The sequence below is a fragment of the Mesocricetus auratus genome, unplaced genomic scaffold (assembly GCF_017639785.1).
Source record: "Mesocricetus auratus isolate SY011 unplaced genomic scaffold, BCM_Maur_2.0 Super-Scaffold_100004, whole genome shotgun sequence".
Lineage (NCBI taxonomy): Eukaryota > Metazoa > Chordata > Mammalia > Rodentia > Cricetidae > Mesocricetus > Mesocricetus auratus.
The window spans coordinates 29,520,401-29,527,509 of record NW_024429189.1 but is presented as its reverse complement, the minus strand read 5'-3'; the positions used below and the strand labels follow the sequence as shown (position 1 = coordinate 29,527,509).

Genomic DNA, 7,109 nt, shown 5'->3' with positions numbered 1-7,109 from the left:
AACAGGCGTTTTTAGGGAGTAGTGAGTTTAAACCTAAGCTGCCAATAAAATAGATTTATCTTGAAAACAGCAGGACCCTTCTGAAGGAATGTCACTATAAATACACACAGGGCTCAGGGATGCTCAGCAAGCACTGTCAGTGGCCTGGATATGTGGTCAACTATGAACTCTCCCGATTCTATTTTGGGGGGCTCGTGTCTATATGTGCTTTACCAAGCCAGCCATCCACTAGATTTGAATGTCCTTTAAGAGTGAACTTGATCCTGGTTCACTTTTGGTCTCCCTCCAGAGAAGCGAATGCGCTGGCATAGCTTTGCCATTTGTCAGCCAGAAGTCTGGCTACACATTTGCTCGTCAATCTAAACCTAACCTATTCTCATACGCGCACTTGGGGGTTTGTGTAAATCAACCAGGCGCTCTGTCACTCACCAGCAATATCTCCGCATCGTGGTGTACACCCACATGCCTTCATGAGATGTCTCATTATGCTGGGGGAAGAAATATTCACATGAATGCGCTTTTTCAGGGATGGTGACAACAGAACGTTTTAATTCTGTTCACTACCACAAGGATTAATGGCACTTCTGCCAAAGACTTTGCTCATGGGTACAGTAACGCATGTCAGCACTTTCTGAGATTAGAGGGTCTCCCTTGAGAGGTAAGTGAACCAAATTTTCTGCATGGGTAACAAATGTAACCTCAGATGTTAGAGCTGAGTGTTTCCTGTCTGGCCCTTGATCATTATGTCCCAACTCTGCTTTGGGGATCCATAATGTCATTTCTACTTTTGTAGCACTTAGGAGCCCTTGAGTGCATCCCCAAGATTTATAAAAGCAAATTCATATCAGCTCATATTAGATCCGCACATGCTTTAAGCAGTTACTTCAAATTTTTGTAATAGACAAAGGACAGGAATTCATATATTTATATTCACTTGATGTTTGTTAATATGCTTTAACTATTAATTAGATGGTCTTTTTAAAGAAGATTTTAAGATATTTGCTTCTGATTGAGGTCATTGTGATTTTTAAAAAAATGGGTGATGAGACTAGCCTTCATTGATTCTTTCCAGCATTTTCAAAGGGCACAAAATGAATGATCAACTGAGAATTTAAATGAGAAAAAAAATCTGTTGTCATTGACATGCAAATAACAGGAGCAGTTAACCAGAGTGTCTCTGGATTATACAATGGTGTTTTAATGTTCAGCTAATACATGAAAACCATGGGGGGAAACAGAGTGGGAAAAACTACCCATCCTGGCTATCTACAAAGAGCATATTTCTGGGAGTGACTCGGATGCCTGGTGTCATTACTATTCACCATGAAAACCCTGAGTAAGACCAATACTGCATTTAAAAAAAATTCAATATCTGTGAGAGGTTATTCATCTAAATAATGTATCACCTTGAATTAAGGACTCACAGACATACTGTATTGTATTGGCTCTCAAACTGTCTAAAATGGACAGAATATAGATTCCATTTAGAGGGTAATAGCTTTGTCCTGGCTGTTGTAGATTCTGAACAGCTACAGAAGATAATAAGCGTTTTAATACTGAATTCCAACCATGAAGTCATTGGGTCACACTATAAGCATTAGTGTCAGTAAAATTGTGTACCTTAGTTTTAAAAAAAAAAGCCTTCCTGGCTTCCTGGAGCTGGCTCTTCCCAGGCAGCCTTTTCTCTCTGACTTCTGCCCCCTTGTGTTCCCAGGATGAAGTGCAGTCTCTGAGGTCACATTAGAAATAAAATGACTTTTGCACAATCTCAATATTTTCCCTAGACACCACACACTAAAGCAAGCTTACCATTCCATGTGCTGACAGAGCATTATATGATGGCAGGAATGAGGATCCAAACCCAGTAGAACCTCGATGCCATCTTCAGGTTCCCAAGGGACCAATGACTTTTAATCTAGTTCTTATGGGATAAATTCCTTCTCTGCCTTGAAGCTTTGCATTCTAATTTGCCTTTATTGTGATTTGCAGAAAGGTAAATGGTATGCTAATGAACTAAAGCATACAAACAGCTATTTCTCTGACATGTTCCCCAGGGGACAAACTTAACATTTTGATTCTTCTAAGTTACATGAGAGGTTCAAGGTATTTTGACTCAAGGGGAAAAAAAATAATTTTTTTGATAGTCTTCCAGAAACCAGAGGCATCTGTTTAGTTGCAGAAGCCCTTAGTCAACTAGAGGACTAGCCACCAGGAACTGTATTGCTTATGACGACATTTTCTTTACCGAAAACAAAGCATGCTTCTAAAGCTGTCTGTTACTATTCCTGCTACTCTGAAAATCAGCTAACTTTAGAGCAAGGTCATCTGGGGACCAACCCAGGCTGCCCACATGGATAATGCCCACACTTAGCCACGGTGCCCAGCCAGTCTTGCCAAGCCAGCCAGGCCAGCCAGGCCAGGCAAGACTGTTATTTCAGTCAGAGTTCCCAGGAGAAGGCCCTTGACTGCCCTTCACGCTACTGGCATTCAGTTTTATTCTGAACTACTGTCTGTTGATCCTATGGGTGATGACCTCTCTGCTTCAAGTTACCCTACCTTTTGGGAGAGCCCCACGGCAGGTTCACAGGTATGTCACACTGTGATATTAAAGTGAATCTTTTGTGTAATAGAACAAAGCTCGCCCACTCACAGCTCTTCACCATATTGCTTCACTGAGTGCCTGAAATCTCAGGCTGTTTTGGACTGGCCGTCACCCCTGTCATTCATACTGTCCAGCCATTGCCAGGCCTTACCCATGCATACTGGCCAGGGTCTGCTGAGGCCCTCTCCTCTCCCTTTCCGGCTGAGCCACCCCCCAACCCCCCCCACCCCCGTCACTGCAGTCACCAACGTCTGAGGAGCTGATCTGGATTTATCAGCCAGGATCCAGATCCAGGAGGTTGGGCCCATTTGTCCCACCCACCAACTAGGGAAACTGAGGCCAGCTGGCCTGCAGAGTGAGTTTGAGGCTAACCAGATTTATTTTTAAGGGAACTTAGGGCAGAATTCTGCAGTAGAGTACTTGCTGATCAGGAGTGACGCCCCAGGTTCCAGCCCCGGTACTGGAAATAAAATCGAACAAAAAAACCATTACAGACCAGGGAACTTTCCACTTGTTTGAGCTGTTTCAGTGGTTCTTATCACCTATAAGATCCCCAAATGTAGAAACCCCTGTATGTCTAGTCCTTTTTAGTGCTTCTAGCAGAATACCAGAGGCTGGGAAATTTGCAAGAGATGGAAAGGTTTTGGCATTCCGTTATGAAGACTGAGAAGTCCAAGGCCAAGGGGCCAGACACCGGTAATGGCTTCCTTGTTGGGTTATTCCATGATGGGAATGCAAGAAACAGTGACAGGGAAATACAGGCCACTCTTCCTTGCATGAGGAGCCAGAATGAGCCACCCTTCCAGAAATGGCAGCAGGCCTTGTGTCATCACCACACTGTAAAGATCCCATGTGTTACACTAGTGCACTACTACTTTAGATTTTTTTTCCAGACAGGGTTTCTCTGTATTGCTATGGAGGTTGTCCTGGAACTCATTCTGTAGACCAGGCTGGCCTCAAACTCATAGAGATCCGCCTGCCTCTGCCTCCCGAGTGCTGGGATTAAAGGCGTGTGCCACCCAAGCCCAGCCTAAAATAGATTTCTAAAATTCATGGATTTCAGAGGACATGTTCAGACCCCAGCATCTAGCCTGTGCAAAGACTATGTGAAATCTAGTTACTCTTCCAGCCTTCTTGCACTCCCTCTGCAGTGGTTTTGCGCTCTTCCTTCGTCACAAAAATATATCCTATGTCTTGACCAAACAATTTCCCCTTCTCCAAGTCTATCACAGTCTTCTGTATCCCCAGACCTTCCTTAACTCTGCCCAGAGAGAACTAAGGACAGGAGACAAATGGGAGGGACACAATAGACAGGAAGAGACTCATCTGCTTCCCTTCAGTATTCGTTTGGACCATCACTTTTTGACGGTGTTTCCCCTACTCACGCTGTAGCCCGACCAGCCTCAGCCTCCCAAGTAAGTGGTATAAATGTGTCTGAGCGTTAGCGGAAGCACTCTAGCTAGTTTTCACAGTAAGTACATTTAGTGACTCCATCTATGGTTCCCTCTAGGTCACAGGACCTTTCTTTTGAGATGTAGGGTTTTTTTTTTTTAATACAGGAACTCAGCGTTCATTTTTGTGTGTAAGACACCTAGGTGGCATACCTAAGATAAAGCAATAAACACATGTATGATATGGATAAAAATACAAATCTCTAACAAAAGAGCCAGCATCATCCAAGGAAACATACTTGGAAACAATTCCTGCTTTGATTTGTTCCTTCTACTTACTATAGACTTGGTTACAAGGTCTATGGCTCTATACCTGTACTGCAGGAAAAGCTTTTCTGTTAAAAGCATCTGGGAAAGTCTTGGGGAGTAAGGAGCTAGGTTATAAGGTAGAAGGAGCAAGGATGTGTTGGAGACTGGTATTTGCTGCCTCATGAGTACAGCTTAATGCTGGAAGACTTGGGAACCAAAGGGATATTGAAACAGAGACAGGCCTGGCAGTGGTAGTATGCAACTTTAATTCTAGCACTTGGGAGGCAGAGGTAAGTGGATCTCTGGGTTCAAGGCCAACCTGGTCTACAGAGTAGGTTCTGGGACATCCAGGCTACACTGAGAAACTGATTTATTAAAGCTTGCCTGAGAATTCAGAAAGCAAAGTCAGACACAAGCCACAGAAGCCAGACACATGTCTTTAATCCCAGCAGCCAGAAGCTAGGAGGTGTTGTTGGTACACACCTTTAATCCTAGGACTCAATATTAAGAGATAAGAAAGCCTGTCTCAAAGAAATCAAAATCAAAGCCAAACCAAACAAAAACAGAGAGGGCCACCACACACAGCTCACACCACACACAGCTCACACATGCTACACCTTCAGACTGGCTCATTTGATGTCTATACACTGGGTTCATCTGTACCATTCCTGGTGTTCGCAGAGGCTGAACCTGGGCAACTTGTCTCCCAGCTCTGTAACAGGCATAGGTGTTACCACTGCCATTCCTGGTATATCATCCAGCCATTTTATCAGAGGTATCCAGAAGTGCTTACCAGGGAAAGCAGGCAGAATGAGCAATGCTTCCTGTGGTCTCTGTATGGCTATGTAGTTGCTATGACCTCAGCATGGAAAAGATTAATGGTAGAAAGTAAAATCTGGCTTTCTGTTGGTATGCCCAGCATAGCATGTCATATTTTTTCTCTTTTCAACCATCATTTATTTGCTCACGATTCTTAACTATTTCGGCTGGACACAGTGAGTATAGTTCCTTTGTAGGTCTGTTTGGGACCCTAACTGTATTATTAGTAGTCTGAGTCTCATGCACATGTCATGGAGAACACGTCTGCTGCCATGTTTTCAGCTGTTTGGCCTCACAGGCCAGTTTGATCCTATTTTCACAGTGGACCCATGGCAGTAGTTGCCAAGCCTCAGGGTTTTCCAGATCTCTACTTAGACGTGTTTGCTAGAATTCCTTTGTCACATAGTGCTATGGAGGAATGGAGATACACAGGAAGAACACAAGGGCATGGATTGGGGGCCATTGTGCAATCTACCGCAGAGACCTTCCCGGAGCTGTCTTCCTGAAGCCTTCATGTAGGTTTGACATGCCTTCCTTAACAACCACACACAAGGCATGGCACTCTACATCAATCTGACCAGATCTTGGGGAGAGGCTCCTGTTTGTCCTGATGAGAGCCCTGAGCAAACACTTCCCAGCTTCCTGGGAACATACAGACAACAAACACTTTTTTAGTCATAGCTGAGCCTCCCAGTACTAACAGGAAATGGGAATATAAGAAGAGTGGAAAGACATCTAAGGAAGAGAAATGGAAACATGCCCTAGGAAGTGTGGGCAAGTACAGTATTGCAGAGAACATTGAAGATGCAGGGTATTAGTGGACCCCATTCTGACACAGCAACAAGGCAGTGGTCCATATACACTCCTCCCTGTTTTCACATGCCCTCCAACTGGATGCAGTCCCTGTCACTTCCTATGTCACTTCCAGTTACCTCTTAGAACTAAAACCAAGTACTGGTTACTATTTGCTCCCATCTTAATCCACTGTGTAGAACTGAGCTGAGTCGCTACTGAAAATTAAGAAAGCTGGAAATAACATTGAGTAGCCCCTGAGTCAGTAAAGAGAAGAATATTCGCGTATGAGAAATATATACGGAAAATGTGTCTGAGTAAAAAAAAAAAAAGTTCACCTTAGTGATGTTATTATGTAATAGCTTCATCCACTCATCCATCTGTCCATTCATTCACTCACTCATTCTTCCTTCCATATTGCCTACTCAGAACCCATAGTCATTTGAGCTTTCCACTCATGACGAATGAATATTTTCCAAGCCAAATCTCGGGTAACCTGAAAGGTCTTTCTTCTTGTCAGTCTTTGTACTCTGGGGAAAATGGAGGGGGCATCAATAAAACTTGGCTAATGGACTGAAAGCTTGGCTTGGGGTTCTGGAAGAGAATAAATGCAGGGAAGGGGGTCCCCTTTCTTCATTTTGCCTGAGCCAAATGGCCAATTCACAGCTAATCAGTGCATTTTAACCAGTGACAGCTGGATCTTGCAGCTTGCATCCCGCCTCCTCGTCTCTATTTCATCTGTAAAGGCAGGAAACAGAAGGGCACACACACAGCAGTCACAGACACTCAGCAAAGACAAGCCGCTGACATAGAAACCGAACAGGAAAAGGCTTCAAGGCTGGCTGTGGGAGTGACGGTCACGGGCATGCTCCGTAGCCATCAGCAGCCTCTGTCTTATTCTCTGTGGGTGAGGACTGAGGCACAAGTTTCCTTCAGCTTTTAAGCAAATGGCTGATTTCAGGAAAGTGCAGGGTGAGTGGTGTGTCAATGACAAGTCCAGCTGTGGTGATGTTGGTATTTCATGCCAGTGTGATGTTCTCATAAAGCCCGCCTGGCTCTTCTCCATTCCTTTTAGGAAGGTTGGAATCATCAGTCTGCAGGAGCATCCAGGACTGCTTCAGATGGACTGCAGTCTGGGAGAAATTTCAGGGTTCTGGGTTCGAGTCTAGGGGGGAACGATCCTTCAGGGAATGAGG

At 44.3% G+C, this 7,109-nt stretch overlaps 1 protein-coding gene across 5 annotated transcripts in view; it reads left to right on the top strand.

The window, feature by feature from the left end:
- Positions 1-405: 405 nt before the first annotated feature.
- Itgb6 (integrin subunit beta 6) overlaps positions 406-7,109 on the top strand; it is a 123,319-nt gene continuing 116,615 nt past the window's right edge. For all 5 annotated transcript variants that reach the window (XM_040745431.1, XM_040745432.1, XM_040745429.1 and 2 more), the window contains exon 1: positions 406-658. The gene's annotated coding sequence lies outside the window, so the exon portion shown is untranslated. The remainder of the gene's footprint in view (positions 659-7,109) is intronic.